This window comes from Choloepus didactylus, chromosome 1 (genome assembly GCF_015220235.1).
Source record: "Choloepus didactylus isolate mChoDid1 chromosome 1, mChoDid1.pri, whole genome shotgun sequence".
Taxonomy (NCBI): Eukaryota; Metazoa; Chordata; class Mammalia; order Pilosa; family Megalonychidae; genus Choloepus; species Choloepus didactylus.
The window spans coordinates 82,542,067-82,559,245 of record NC_051307.1 but is presented as its reverse complement, the minus strand read 5'-3'; the positions used below and the strand labels follow the sequence as shown (position 1 = coordinate 82,559,245).

Here is a 17,179-nt window from a genome sequence, read left to right as displayed (position 1 = left end):
GATAAACCTGTAAGACAAGAAGACCCTATGGAGCTTCAATTAACTAGCCTAACTGCAACCCCCACAAACCAACAGGAACAACCACCCACAACCTAGGCTAACAATTTCGGTTCGGGTGACCTCGGAGCATAAATAAACCTCCGAATGGCTATATATTCAGACCTTACCAGTCAACATACTTCAACACCATTAATTGACCCAAGCAATTGATCAACGGAACAAGTTACCCTAGGGATAACAGCGCAATTCTATTTCAGAGTCCATATTGACAATAGGGTTTACGACCTCAATGTTGGATCAGGACATCCTAATAGCGCAACCACTATTAATGGTTCGTTTTTTCAATGATTAAAGTCCTACGTGATCTAAGTTCAGACCGGAGCAATCCAGGTTGGTTTCTATCTATAAACCTTTTCTCCCAGTATGAAAGGACAAGAGAAACAGGGCCCACTCCACAAAAGTGCCCTAAAGTTAAATAGATGAATTAATCCAAATCTAATCAGCCCCCAACAACCAACCCCAAACCAGGGTTTGTTAAGATGGCAGAGCCCGGTAACTGCATAAAACTTAAACTTTTATAATCAGAGGTTCAACTCCTCTTCTTAACAAGATGTTTTTCGCCAATATTTTATGCCTAATCATCCCCATTCTCCTAGCCGTAGCATTCCTAACACTAGTGGAAAGAAAAGTCCTAGGCTATATACAACTCTGCAAAGGGCCGAACATTGTAGGACCCTACGGTCTACTCCAACCAATCGCAGATGCGGTAAAATTATTCACTAAGGAACCTTTCCGCCCACTCACATCATCCAGGCTCATATTTATTATTGCTCCAACACTAGCCGTCACCCTAGCCCTCACCCTGTGAATTCTGCTCCCAATGCCATACCCGCTCATCAACCTTAACCTCGGCATCCTGTTTATCCTAGCAGTATCCAGCCTAGACGTATATTCTATCCTATGATCAGGTTGAGCATCAAACTCAAAATATGCTCTTATTGGAGCATTACGGGCAGTACCACAAACAATTTCATACGAAGTCACCCTAGCAATTATCCTCCTATCCCTCATGCTAATAAATGGGTCATTTACACCATCGACGCTAACTACCACCTAAGAATACACATGACTAATCCCACCAACATGACCCCTAACCATGATATGATTCATCTCCACTCTAGCTGAGACCAACCGAGCCCCCTTTGACCTCACCGAGGGCGAATCAGAATTAGTATCCGGCTTTAAGGTAGAGTCCGCAGCAGGCCCCTTCGCCCTATTTTTCATAGCTGAATACGCTAACATTATCTTGATAAACGCCGTCACCACCACTCTATTCTTTGGTGCATTCCACAGCCCCCTCCTCCCAGAACTCCATACAATCAATTTCACCACCAAAACCCTGATCCTAACTAACATATTCCTATGAATCCGAGCATCCTACCCACGATTCCGCTACGACCAACTAATACACCTATTATGAAAAAGTTTCCTCCCACTCACCCTAGCCATATGCATATGACATGTAGCCACACCCACCTCATTTGCGAGCATCCCCCCACAAACATAAGAAATATGTGTGACAAAAGAATTACTTTGATAGAGTAAACAATAGAGGTTATAGCCCTCTTATTTCTAGAAATACAGGAATCGAACCCATACCTGAGAATTCAAAATTCAAAATTACACCATATTCTAATAGGAAGATCAGCTAATTAAGCTATCAGGCCCGTACCCCGAAAATGTTGGTTTATACCCTTCCCGTACTGATCAGCCCCATAACGCTAAGCATCATTGTACTAACGCTGCTCTCAGGAACTATGATCACAATACTCAGCTCCCACTGACTTCTAATCTGAATAGGACTAGAAATCAACATATTCGCAATAATCCCCATCCTAACACTAAAACACAACCCTCGATCAACAGAAGCAGCCACTAAATACTTCCTCACACAAGCCACAGCATCCGTACTTCCAATAATAGCCGTGATAATCAACCTCATGTACTCTGGCCAATGAACAGTCATAAAAATCTTCAACCCACTGGCATCATGCATTATCACCATCTCCATTACCATAAAACTAGGACTCACCCAATTCCACTTCTGAGTACCAGAAGTATCCCAAGGAATTCCACTGTTCTCAGGAACAATTCTACTAACATGACAAAAACTAGCCCCCGTCTAAATCCTATACCAAATCACAGCCTCCATCAATCCTACACTCCTACTTACAATAGCCGTACTCTCCATTATAGTCGGGGGCTGAGGAGGACTAAACCAAACACAACCACAAAAAATCATGGCCTATTCATCCGTCGCTCACATAGGATGAATAACGGCCATTATTATATACAACCCTACTCTAATAACCCTAAATCTCATCATCTATCTACTCATAACAACTTCAGTATTCCTCCTATTCATCCAACAATCATCAACCACCACCCTAGCACCCACACACACATGAAACACCATACCACTTCTAACCACCCTAATAGCAGCCGTACTTCTATCAATGGGAGGACTCCCTCCCCTATCATGATTCTTACCCAAATGAATAATTATTCAAGAAATAACAAAAAACAACCTAATTATTATACCCACAATAATAGCCATTCTGGCACTACTCAACCTGCACTTTTACATACGCCTCATCTTCTCCACATCATTCACACTATTTCCATCCGCCAATAACACAAAAATCAAATGACAATTTAAATCCACCACACCATCACCCCTTATACCAACTCTAATCACCCTATCCACAACAATCATCCCCCTATCACCAATACTTTGTATGCTAGAATAGGGGTTTAGGATAGCAAAGACCAAAAGCCTTCAAAGCCCTAAGCAAGTATGAAATACTTAACCCCTATACAAGGACTGCAAGACCTCATCTTACATCTATTGAATGCAAATCAAACACTTTAATTAAGCTAAGTCCTCACTAGATTGATGGGCTTCAATCCCATGAAATTTTAGTTAACAGCTAAATACCCTAACATACTGGCTTCAATCTACTTCTCCCGCCGCAGAAAAAAAAGGCGGGAGAAGCCCCTGCAGAGTTAAAGCTGCTTTGCTGAATTTGCAATTCAGTATGATATATTCACCACAAGGCTGTGGCAAAAAGGGGACTCTATCCCTGTCTTTAGACTTACAGTCTAATGCTTTCTCAGCCATTTTACCTATGTTCATTACCCGTTGATTATTCTCAACAAACCACAAAGACATCGGAACCTTGTACCTATTGTTCAGTGCCTGAGCCGGGATAGTAGGCACTGCTTTAAGCCTGCTAATCCGAGCTGAGCTAGGGCACCCAGGAACACTACTAGGTGACGACCAGATCTATAATGTAATCGTCACCGCACATGCATTCGTTATAATTTTGTTCATAGTTATACCAATTATAATTGGTGGCTTTGGGAACTGGTTAGTCCCATTAATAATCGGAGCCCCCGACATGGCATTCCACCGAATAAACAATATAAGTTTCTGACTACTACCACCATCATTCTTACTTCTTCTCTCCTCATCCATAGTAGAAGCAGGCGCAGGTACAGGCTGAACCGTGTACCCACCCCTAGCAGGCAACCTGGCCCATGCAGGCGCATCAGTTGATCTAACTATCTTCTCCCTACACTTAGCAGGAATCTCGTCGATTCTAGGTGCCATTAACTTTATTACCACCATTATTAATATAAAACCCCTTGCCATGTCCCAATACCAAACCCCACTGTTTGATCAGTCCTAGTCATGGCAGTCCTCCTTCTCCTCTCACTCCCTGTCTTAGCCGCGGGAATCACCATGCTCCTGACAGACCGCAATTTAAATACTACATTCTTCGACCCTGCCGGAGGGGGTGACCCCACCTTATACCAACATCTGTTCTGATTCTTTGGATACCCTGAAGTCTACATTCTTATCTTACCAGGCTTCAGCATGATCTCCCACATTGTCACATACTACTCCAGAAAAAAAGAACCATTCAGCTATATAGGAATAGTATGAGCCATGATGTCAATCGGATTCTTAGGCTTCATCGTCTGGGCCCACCACATATTTACAGTAGGAACAGACGTAGACACATGAGCATATTTCACATCAGCCACCATAATTATTGCTATCCCTACAGGAGTAAAAGTATTCAGCTGACTGGCTACACTACACGGAGGCAACATCAAATGATCCCCGGCCATGCTCTGAGCCCTTGGCTTCATTTTCCTATTCACAGTAGGCAGATTAACGGGTATGGTACTGGCAAACTCATTGCTAGACATCATCCTCCACAACACATACTACGTAGTAGCCCACTTCCACTACGTACTATCCATAGGGGCTGTATTCGCAATTATAGGAGGATTCGTGCACTGATTCTCACTATTCTCAGGCTACACACTTGACACAACCTGAGCCAAAATTCACTTTGTAATCATGTTTGTAGGTGTAAACATAACATTCTTCCCTCAACATTTTCTAGGCCTCTCAGGAATGCCACGACGCTACTCTGACTATCCCGACGCATACACAATATGAAATACGATCTCATCAATGGGCTCCTTCATTTCACTAACCGCAGTAATACTAATAGTCTTTATAATCTGAGAAGCCTTTGCCTCTAAACGCGAAGTGTCACTGGGAACTTACTACCACCAACATTGAATGACTCCACGGCTGCCTGCCACCATATCACACATTTGAAGAACCCGCATTCGTCAAAGTCCAGCCCAAGAAAGGAAGGAATCAAACCCCCCAAAATCGGTTTCAAGCCAGCTTCATACCCAGTATGACTTTCTTCCTGAACGAGGCGTTAATAAAACAATTATATAACTTTGTCGAAGTTAAATTATAGGCTAAAACCATTTACACCTCTATGGCTTACCCCCTACAGCTAGGATTCCAAGACGCCACATCACCAATCATAGAAGAGTTACTTCACTTTCATGACCATATGCTAATGATCATGTTTTTAATTAGCACCTTGGTGCTATATATCATCTCACTAATACTATCAACCAAACTTACCCTCACCAGCACCATAGATGCCCAAGAAGTAGAGACTGTGTGAACAATTCTCCCAGCTGTCATCCTGATCTTAATTGCCCTGCCCTCACTACGAATCCTGTATATAATGGATGAAATCAACAACCTGCTACTCACCGTCAGAACTATAGGCCATCAGTGATACTGGAGCTATGAATATACAGATTATGAAGACCTTAACTTCAACTCATACATGATCCCCACTTCCGAACTAAAGCCCGGAGAACTTCGACCATTAGAAGTGGACAACCGAGTTACCTATGGAAATATCAATTCGAATATTAATTTCGTCAGAGGACGTACTTCATTCAGGAACTGTCCCCTCACTAGGACTCAAAACCGACGCCACCCCAGGACGACTGAATCAAGACACCCTTACATCTTCACGTCCTGGCCTCTACTATGGCCAATGCTCAGAAATTTGTGGATCAAACCACAGCTTTATAACCGATCGTATGTGAATTTGTCCCCCTTAAGCATTTCAAAGACTGATCTACATCCATACTCTAAATCATTAGAGAAGCTATTCTAGTGTTAACCTTTTAAGTTAAAGACTGGGAACCCAAATTTCCCCTCAATGAAATGCCTCAACTAGACACATCAACATGATCCATTACCATCTTCTCAATATTCATCCTAATACAACTCAAACTTACCAAACACAACTTCCCTGCCTCCCCAACACCCAAAACACTCAACACAACAAAGTAGAGGTGATTCAAGCACAGATAAACTTCCTTTACTTTATCTTTTGAGACAAAGGACATCTACAGTCTCTACTAGGGTCTCCCCAAGAAAACGTCTTAATGTTTTCTGTGGTCTGTCATCATTATTATTGTTATTATTATTATTATTATTTTATTCCCAGCTCTGTCAAAAGGCTCCATCCTAAAAGTATACCCCATGGTCTTTGAGGTCATGAGATCATCCTGGAAGAGGGTAGCAAATCTTTATTTTTCATCTTTGATAGATCTGTTTGAAAGCCCTTACCTTCAGAGCAGTTCATCTATAGAATGGGTATATCTTTCTCTGGGTTTTATTGGCCAATTCATGTAATATTACATTGATGAGTTATTATGCCAAAAAGTGTGTGGCTCTTTGCTGTGTCTTACTAAAGACACCTTCCCCACCAGGAATGAAGAAGCAAAGGTGTAAAGAGATAAATAGAAGAGAAAATTCTATCTTGTCACTCTGAATACAGGTAGATAGATTGCAGAGGATTGTGCCTAAATGTGTCCATTCTACTGGTTGCCCATCAGACGACAGAGCTCACAGATGTTATCATGCTCCCAATTATTCCTATTAAATTTCAAATAAATATTTAGAAATTTTCAAATATTTTCTGTTATATTTTAAGTTAAAGGATATGTGTGTGTGTGTATTAGCATTGGGAATTTTGCTTCCCAAAGCAGACGAAGTAAGTTCTATGTAATTTCTAACTTCTAGTTCAACTCTTTTTGCACTAAAGTTTAACAAACATTTTATACAGTGATGATTTTAAACAAAGCAATAGAGCTCTTGATATTGCTCTCTTTTCAGACTTAGGCAACCGCCTTTTTTCTTTTTTATTTTATCTAACCTCATGTTTCTTAGCCATTCTGGTAATTTATATGTATGCAGGAGGAGGAGAGGGGGGATTACTTGTATTGCGGCTTCTTCCTTGTCTGGATTTTGATTATTTCTCATTTTATTTTTCCACTTCATTTCCATGTTTTTCCTCCTACTACTGTGTCTCAACAAAAAAAAAAAAAAAGAGTTTTTAATATGTTTAAAAAAAACGTTGAAATGATACCATCTCTGTCACTTCACTCTCACTTTTTAAATTATAAACTAAAATTAATATTGGCATATTGATAAAAGCTTCCAAGGCTGCTGCCTGCTGCTTCCTGGTGATTAGGTGTGAGAAGGTGGCCTTTCTCAGTTCAGATAAAAAATATGCAAATGATGATATTTAAACCAAAATGACTGTATAGTGGAGGAGGGAGGGGCACATTGATTCCCTTTCTTCCCCGTCTTTCTCTTTTGCATGGCCATCTAGGGAACACTCTATAACTCCTTGGATGAGGAGTTGTAGATCAAGGGAAAGTTCATACACAACTGCACATCAGTTCCCTGCTTTGGAAAGAAAACATTCCTGACCCTGGGCCAAATATTCTAAATTGTTCCTTCTTTATTCAGATGATGCCTTATACTTTGTGACTTTTCTGCATGGAAAGTAATCTAACATATTTTGAGCACTTGCTATGGGCCAATTTTTATGTTGCAGTTTTAAATATGTTTTAATACATACACTAATGATTCTTCAAAGTGGATATCATTATTCTCATTTTTCACACATGAAGGAATTGAGATGTGATGATACTACCTAATGTACCCATGACCACTCCACTAGAAAGTGAGGGATGAGGGACTGCATCTGTTAGACTATAAAGTATGGACTATTGTCACAAAAATAGAGATTGATTTGCCCTTGGTGGAAACTAAAGAATGGCTAATATCTCTGTATAAGCTTATGTCCAAGCAACAGCTGAATGGTAATAACAGTTGTCAGGACTACTTTAATGATTCCAGTCATTAACATGGATTCTATCCACACAAATATTGTGCAGAGACTGGAGGGGAACATTCACACAGCTTCTAACTGGCATGCATAGAGCCTTTGGCTACTCTATAGAATTTGAGTTTGAGCTTTGAACTTCCATCATGTACTCTGACATATTTACAGTCACAATTTAATTTGTCACCCAATAAACTGATGCAACCATGAGTGCATATATAAATTGGGGGGTGGGGGAAAGAGAGAGAGAGAGAGACCAAGAATTGAGATTTCTAGTGTAAACAAGAATCTAGTAACTGTGACTTCATAAATGTTGCGAATGTTTAGAAACTTAATGAGTAAAATGATAGAGTGTGACTGTAGTTTATTACAGACCTTGGCTGTTTGCAATTTGTAAATTTATCTAAATATATTCATGTATCTACAAATATGTTTCTCTGTACAAAAAGGGACTGAAGAATTGGAAAATGGAATGGGTAAAATTTTCCAAATAATACCTATAGTTGTGTGGAAAGAGGCTGGACTAGTTGAATTCTAAATTCCCATTTTTAGAATGCATTTAGTCTTAAAGTGCCACTAACCAGAGTTCCAAGGATAGTCCAATCTTCAGGACACAAGCAATATCCTTGTGAAGCCCTGGGTTCACATACAAGCCCTGCTGGATCCAGAAGCCAAGGGTAACGGGAACTCATTTTCTTATGTGGAAAGCTGTTACTACTCATCTAGGATTAAATTTCCCAAGCTCCTCATAACACTTAAAGATAAAATATTTAATTACAATTGAGAGAGAGAGAGAGACAGAGACAGAGACAGAGAGACAGACAGAGAGAGAGAGAAGAGAATAGAAAGAGAGAGAGAAGGAAGAGACTGGTGAGACCTAAAGATCTGGTGTTTGCTCCTTTGGGCCCATGGCTGAATGACTATAGCACTGACACTTCTGATGAAGTTTAGAGGACCATATGCCCCATTCATTTCTCATAGTCTCATTTTTCAGCAGCTTCTGATGAAACTGTCTTTCTGTGATTTCTTTTCTCACAAATATCTAATCCTTCAAATGGAGAGAGGTTACAGTCTATCTCTGTAGTTTAAAATAAAATATTTAAGTAGAACTGGGCATCTGTGTCTTTCATTTTAGCCACGTGGAAGAGACAAAACAAGGAGGGAACAGGAGATATGGATAGCTGGCGCTCTGCCTAGCGTGAAGACCATGAGAACTCCAGCGGCTTTCTCTAGAGACAACAAATCTCTTTATTCTTTTATCAAAGAGAATTCATCATGTTGGAAGTCTAAACTCCTTTAGTGAGAGAGGGACCTGATGGTGCTTTTTTGTCTGCCATCACTCACTACTGTTTGATGTATGAACCTTTTGAAAGATAGGTAGCATGAGCGCTGGAACCTAATACCACGTCCACCCCCGCCTCTCCCTTCCTTGTTCCCTTCCTCCACTTAAATCATGTGGGCAGAATGAGAATGAGCCCTTGTGAAATGGGAATATGATTCAACAAATTTTATATGAGAGAGAAAATGAGAGTAGTCATCAGGTAACAAGTATAGTTTCATGTGGCAGGCCTTAACTTCTCTTTGAGATACAAATGAGATGCTATATTGGACAAATTCTGACCCAGAAGCCACCCAATATATTTCTAATGCTTGTACTAATGACTGATAATTATTTTGAAAACTGTAAGGGTCACAAGGTTATCAGGCTGCAGTGGCACTCTTTTTCCTTATAATTCACTTGAGGTCAGAAAAACTACCAGAAATACAAGTAAACATGCCTTAACCCCAACTTGTTAGTATTTACTAGTTATGTCAATCACCTCCCTTCAAGCATATATGCTAAAAATTGAAGGAATGAAGGGTTTCCCCCTCCAGTTAGGATTAATTGTCTCTCATCTTTTATAAGTAAAGAATGTTAGATCTAGATGGATCTCAGACATCAGACAGTTATGAGAGTATTATTGTTTTAAATGAGAAAATAGAGGCTTAGGTGTCCTTAATAGCTTACCCTTAGTCACACCCTGTTCTGGTTCTGTGTGGCAGAACCAGAATGAGCCTTACAACCCAGGCTCTGTGACCACCTGCCCTGTCCCGTCCCCATCTATTCTCTCACTAGATTAGTTTACAGTACAAGCCCTCCTGATACTCTCTCTCATATGTACGTGGAAACGCCTGATTCGAAGTTAAGAACAAAGGAATTCATTACTGCGTAGGGCTTCCTCTCTTCTTCTTTCCCTCCCTATGCCAACAGCCTGAAGTAACTTTATCTTATCACAATGGAGAGAACCTCTTTCTTGCTCAGATGTGGCCCCCTCTCTCTCTAAGCCCACTTGGCAGGTGAACTCACTCCCCTCCCCACTACATGGGACATGACTCCCCCCGGGAAACTTGGGAAGTGACTCCTGGGGATGAGCCTGCACCCAGCACTGTGGGATTGAGAAGATCTTCTTGACCAAGAGAGGTGAAACAAAATAAGTTTCCAATGGGCTGAGAGATTTCAAATGGAGTTGAGAGATCTCTCTGGAGGTTATTCTTATGTGCTATACAGATATCAGTGTTTAGTTTTTGGTGTGTTGGAATGGCTAGAGGGAAGTACCTGAAGCTGTCAAATCACAACTCAGTGACCTTGATTCTTGAAGACAATTGCATAACTATGTGGCTTGCACAGTGTGACTGTGTGATTGCGAAAACTTTGTGGCTCGCACTCCCTTTATCCAGTGTACGGACAAATGAATGGAAAAATGGGGACAAAAATTAGATGAAGAATAGGGTTGGATGGAGGGGATGGAAAGTTTTGGGTGCTGTGTTTTGCTTTTATTTTTATTTTGGAGTAAGGAAAAGTTTTAAAAATTGATTCTGGTGATGAACGTATAAGTGTATGATGGTGCTGTGAATAACTGATTGTGTGCTATGGGTGACTATAGGGTGTGTGAATATATCTCAATCAAACTTTATTAAAAAATTAATGAACAATGGGGGGAAGAAGGGGATGGGATGTTTTGGATATTCTTTTTTTATTTTAATTTTAATGTTATTTTTTGGAGTAATGAAAATGTTCTAAGATTGATTGTGGTGATGAATGCACAACTACATGATAATGCTGTGAAAAACTGATTGTACACTTGGGAGGATTGTATGTTATGTGAACATATCTCAATAAAATTGAATAAAAATGGAGAATTGGCTTCTTAGGAGTAAGCATTTTAAAGGGAGTAGGGCTGCTGAAGCATATGCAGTATGTGTTTTTTGGAAAAGGGTAGCCCAACTTTCTGCTGAGAAAAATTAAGTTTTTGAATGATGTTTGACAATCTGTCATATTCCATTATGCAGTCTTCTTACTCAAACCAGTAATTCCTGTATACAATCCTACATAATGGTTTGATTTTCAAGAGGATATAGAGAAAATGGCTTGTCCTTGATGATGCACTGTTCAGAGCCATTTCCTCTGTCCGTTCAGTCTTCGAGGGAGAAAGACAAACACTTCCACTTTCTCAGAATCCATCAATCTACTATCTAAATGCCCAGATGAAAGTGATACTTAGTTTGACCTTTCTAGACTTATCACTCTTGTCCTAAATGAGAAAAAAAAAAAAATCTTACTCTCTCTGTAGATTGAGAAGTGGTGGAGACACTTCAACAAACACATGTAGCTAATTTACACATTACTAGATTTTGAGGTTCCTAGTGATCATTTGTACTTGAAGATAATTGTGGCTTATTTACAGGGGCTATTTTGGCTTGATTTCAATTGATTCTGCTTGCCTAACCTTTTCAGCCACTAAGCCTTCTTCTTGCTTCTCTACATTATGCATTCATTTTTCTTTTCCTTCTACTTTCTATCATCCCAGATATTTTAAGTGTAGTGAGAAATTTTAGCACTTCATAATATTAGAACATTAAAATCTTCAGTCTTATTCATCCTGCATAGTGCTATTTACTTTTTTCATGAACATCACCAATCATGTCATTCCTCAAACTCCATGGGAGTTCTCAAAAATCTTTTAAGAACTCCCATGGACCTTCACTGACTTTAAAATGAAGTAGACATTTGCCCTGACATTCAAGTTCTTTCATAACAGAATTTTTTCACTGATCTACTATTCTTGCCACATATATCTGGTTTTGCTTCCATACTATCCTGTAAAGTATTTGCTGGATCTCTATCAACATTCTTTCTATTGCTTTTATTTCCATGGTCTAATATAGTGTGCCAGTTTGGATGTATTATGTTCCCAAAATGCCATTGTCTTTGATGCAATCTTGTGGGGGCAGACATATTAGTGTTGATTAGGTTGGAACCCATTCATTGGGTGTTTCCATGGAGACGTGACTCAATCAACTATGGGCAAGACTTTGACTGGGTAATTTCCATGGAGGTGTTACCCTGCTCATTCAGGGTGGGTGTTAATTGGACCACTGGAGTCATATAAATGAGTTCACAGACAGAAGGACCTCAGAGCAACTGACATTTTGAAGAGGAGCTGCAGCTAAGAGAGGACAAAACACCTCAAAAGCGACATTTTAGAGAATGCCATTTTGAAATGCAACCTGGGAGCAAGTGGATGCCAGCCATGTGCCTTCCAAGCTAACAGAGGTTTTCCAGACACCAATGGCCATCCTTCAGTGAAGGTACCCTATTGTTGATGCCTTACCTTGGACACTTTATGGCCTTAAGATTGTAACTTGGTAATAAACCCCCTGTATAAAAGCCAATCCATTTCTGGTGTTTTGCAGAATGGGAGCATTAGCAAACCAGAACATATAGCATCTCCTCAACTGATAAAATCTCATCATCTTTTAAGACCCAGCTCAAATGTCACTTGTGCCAGGAAACCATTTCTTTTGTCCATCTGGCATTCCTTTCCCTTTCCATGGACAACAGGCTTTTACTGATGAACCAGCATGTCAGGTGCTGTTTAGTTGCTGGGATGCAATGGTGACTAATGTAGCAATAGGACCTTCCTGCCTTCAAGAATTTTAAAGTCCAAAGAGAAAAGTTAGAGCAAAGTACAAAGTGTGCTATAACGGAGGACGTTCTATGGGCACACAGTGAAGCAGGGATTCTAAAAAAAAGTGACATCTATGCCAAAGCTGGAATACAAGTTCACTGCTCATCAGGATGAAGAGTAAGGAAAGAGTAAGAAGGTTCCATGAAGATGGAAAACGTGTATTAATGCTCAAAGGTTAGAAAAAGCACAGCATATGTGAGGAATACACAGAGTTCAGATAATCTAAGCACAGAATAGTCAAAGAAGTGATGAAAGCTGACACTGGGAAGAAAGTAGTGCGCTTAGATCAGTTGTTATTGAACTTCCAAAAGAAGCTTATCCAGTAGGAAATTGGATTTCTGTGGCTTTTTTACAAAATAAGGGAGGAATGTTAGGTGTGTATTCCCATTAATATACAGCATTTTGGGGAGCATGGAATTGGGAAAATCCTTGCTTGATTTATACTCTCCCCAAACTTTCATTATATTTCACTGATGGCATCTTTTAGCACTTGCCACATTGTGTCATTGGTTTTTAGTGTACTTGTTCTATCTCAGATTGTAGATCAGTGCTGTCCAATAAAAACATAAAAATATAAAATACATAAATATTTTAAATTTTCTAATAGCTACATTAAGAAAGCCAGTAAGAGTGGAAATTAATTTTAATGCTATATTTTATTTAGCTCAATATATTCAAAATATTATCATTTTAACAGGTAATAACATAAAAACATTGAAATATTTCACATCCTGTTTTTTTTTTTCTTTTTCTTTTTTTTCTTTTTTTTTTTTTGGTAATAATCTTTGAAACCTGATGTGTAAGTGCTTTACACTTACTTTACATCTCAATATAGCCCAGCCACATTTCAAGTGCTCAGTAGTCACAGGTGGTTAATTACTACCATATTGAATAGTAAAGCTATAGGTGGTAAATTCCATGATAGCAGATAATATTGCTTCCCTTCACTTTTAATCACTGATGCTTATTCAACAGTTGTTAAATTGAAACCATGTAAAATGAGAACATCTTCCATAGTCATAAGACATTCAAGAATTTCTTAAAGAATATTTAATTGATCCAGTAAATTAAAAATGAGCTATACCTAAGTAGTGTTTGTCAATTTTGCTACTAGAAAAGACATATTTTCTCTGTGAAGTCTTTTAGGAAACCGAACTCATCTTCTTGGGCAAAAATGATGCTATATTAATTTGAGCAGCATAGATGGATCACGAAGACTTGTTGCCAAATCATGCCCAGTAACTCTGGCCCATGCTTTCCAACTTCTGCCTTTTCAGAAGAGATTCTAATTCAATGAGTATAGATTAATACAAAATCCATCTGATTTGATATTAGAGCAGTTTATCTTCTTTCCTATATACCCTGACATCTCCACCACAGGTGGATGCTCTAGATTAGTGGGAGGGCAGGTAGATTGCGGGCTTCTCACCATTGACTAACCACAATCAGGAAGCAAATAAGCAACAAATATTGTCTACTCTCCATATAGTCCTTGTGCAGATGGTGGCCTACTTTTGCTTACAGCTATATCCCTTGGTATATCCCCCTCATTCCACAGGCTACATGAATGAGTGAATCATAGAATTATAGAATGTTAGAGTTGGAAAGGACTTTAAAGATCATTCTGTTCATGTGCTTACACCCTCCTTTTCCCAAAATTCTCAGTTTACAAGTGAGGAAGCAGTCATGATATTACATTTCTTCTGATATTGAAAACAGAATTGAGCACAGGCTTTAACCTTTCCTCGAAACACGTTTTCTTTAAAAGCGTGGTCAGGCCAGACTGAATACATGCTATACCCTACAGAATAATTCTTGCACATATGGCTAATATATTTGACTCTGATGATAAAATCATGCAGCATAGATTCTTTTCCTCTAGATAGTTAAGCATTATATATTCTTGATGCAGCAAATGCATCTCTTTAAATGGATTCTCCCATTTATTTTAATTTTCCTAAAATTAAAAAAAAATCCCTGTAATGTATGGACTTCTTTTTCAGTTTCTGCCACTGTACTCCCAGCTGTGGCTACTGAAGAGCGCCCAACAAATTGCTCAGCTTTGCCTAATTCCTGAATCATCAAGATTCAGGCCTGGAGGTATATTAGAAACTAATTCTCCACCAGCAGGAATAAGAAAATTAGTCTGTAGCCCTATGCCAGGTGTCCCTTTTCTCCAAAGACTGCATCAGCACCAAGCAGTGCTTTCTCTCCTAAAAACCCCCTTCTTTATGCATTTCCACTCCATTCTACTTAGCTGCCTGCCCTCCTGGGCCCATTGCATAAAAACCCAAACTTGAGCCCTGTTGCCTAGGGCTCTGACCCTCAGCTAGTTCCTGCAGATCTCTTCCTCTAGGATCCAGATCTGGTTCTTTCCATCATCAGCCATTGGCAGCTGCTCTGCTTAAACCCCAGTGGAACTCCCTGACAGCATGGATCTCTCAGTTTCCTCATCTGATGTCAGGTACGAAGTCAATCCCTTGTTTGGCCTCCCTTGTTTCTCTTCCTTTAAATCAGACCTCTTGGAAACCTGGGCGAAACGTGGAGGATTCACTGTACTCCTCTGGATCTGGTGATTTGGACTTCAGACCCTGTTCTCTTAGAGTTATAATGTCTACCCTAGCATTATTCCTACTAGCCTCAATTTCCTTATTTCCAGATACCTTGCTTTTCCCCACTAGTCTGCTGCAAGTCATAGCATGGCTCAGGCTGAAGTTATGCAGAGTAGTGCACTCTGGTCATTTTTCAGAAACAGAATAAGAAATACTTGTTTGTGTTATAATATAGCATTTCACTTCAATGGTCACTAGAAGTCTTTGTACAGGGTCATTATACTTTTAGTATCTCTGATGGCTGACTAACCAAAAAATTAACCATCTGTCTAATTTTAAAAATCTAGATTAAAAGACACTGTCAACCTTTGTATGGGATCCTATAAAAATAAGAAAAAAGGGTTCTAATGCCATCAGTTCTGTACATGCAGAAAAACACAGCTATTCATGTTGGTTGAGTAGGAATGGAAACATGTCATGTAATACTACTCTGTTTTCTTCTTTCACGTTCACATTGTTTTCTTTTGATATTATGAGAAGAAACCCATTCTAAAAAGTCAAGATTGATTTCATATATTCATTTTTTTTTAGATAAAGATCTGTATTATCAGGACTGTGCACACTAGAAAACAACCTGGCTCCATATATTAATCTGCAGAGACTTCATCATATATTAGGCTATAGCAAAAAAAAAAAAAGAAAGTTTATATAGCCATCTTGAAAATTGACGGACAGTATATCACTTGAAGTCTGTCATATAAAGTAAAACATTAAGAAGAATATTTATGGGGTTTTTGTGCTGTCCTAGCATTACAATTCCTATAAATCATTTTGCAGCATGCACCCCCTCTTTCCTTTCTGCCTTTGTAAAGGTTGTATAGCCTAATAGTTGGTTGGAGCTTGGAAAGTGGCAGGGCTGATAGAGTCCTGAATCAGAGGATGGTGATTTAGCTGCCATCCTGCAGGATGTTACTCCCTAGCCTGCGAGCATCAAACTGCCCATTTCCCCTTTGCACATTCCTTGCATGAAATGAAAATTAGTTTGTTATTGGAAAACATATGATATAAAAAGCATTTCAATTCCCAAATGGCACTAGAAAATGAAAAATTAAAAAGATATCAGAGAGAACCAGTCATTTTGATTGTGGACTGATGCAGAGTAGGTAGAAATATCACATGCACATTTGAATTTAAGAATTACCATTAAATAAATAAAATGTTTATCTAGTAGCAGCTGCAAAGCTCTCCTGCCCTTTCTGATGCTTTCCAGGTCTGTGTTGATTTCTGTGTCAAGCTCCACATTGCCCAGAGTAAGTGGTAAAAAGTCTGAGAAAAAGTCAGCAACTTTCATTCCATCAGACACCACCTTCGGGGGAACGTGAAATAGTGACTACTATTTCTGGGTGCAATTTGTAACATTCCACCCAGGTGTGTAACAGTGGTTGTATTAATTTACTTAGTATTCAAAGGTATGCCTTTTGTGATTTTTCTTTCTTTATTAATTTTTTATTTACAGACACTCTGTACCCACCAACTAAAACCCCCTTGTGCTTATTTTATTATTATTATTTTTTTTTTTTTTTACCTTGGATACTTGTAAGGTTTCAGTTGGATACTCAGTCAGACCTGGATGCTAATGAATTCACAACTTAGAAGGGGAAGAGGAGGAAATGAACTTGGATTTTGAGGGTCATTAATACTCGGTCCAGAGCTTTCACATTGGGGACTGTTGGCCAACATGACAGGCAGATGTGCAGGGCAGCTGCAAATTCAGGAGGGGAGGGTGCTACCCAGCTCCCCACCTTCATTTGCATTTCATCTCTGTATATTAGGCCTTGCAAAAAGGAAAATGGTAAGTTCCTCTAGGCTTTTATTTTCTTATTCTTCTCCTTGTTTAGTTGTTCATTTATGCAAATATGGGAATGGATGTCTTTTCTGTCTTTTGAAAATTTCACATCTTCTCATCAGGGTTGCTAGCATATCAGGTACAAAAGGCAAAAAAAAAGCTACCACAAGTACT

At 39.3% G+C, this 17,179-nt stretch overlaps 1 pseudogene; it reads left to right on the top strand.

Moving 5' to 3' along the window:
- Window positions 1–4,871: 4,871 nt before the first annotated feature.
- Window positions 4,872–5,533, top strand: LOC119533953 (annotated as a pseudogene).
- The last annotated feature ends 11,646 nt before the right edge of the window (window positions 5,534–17,179 follow it).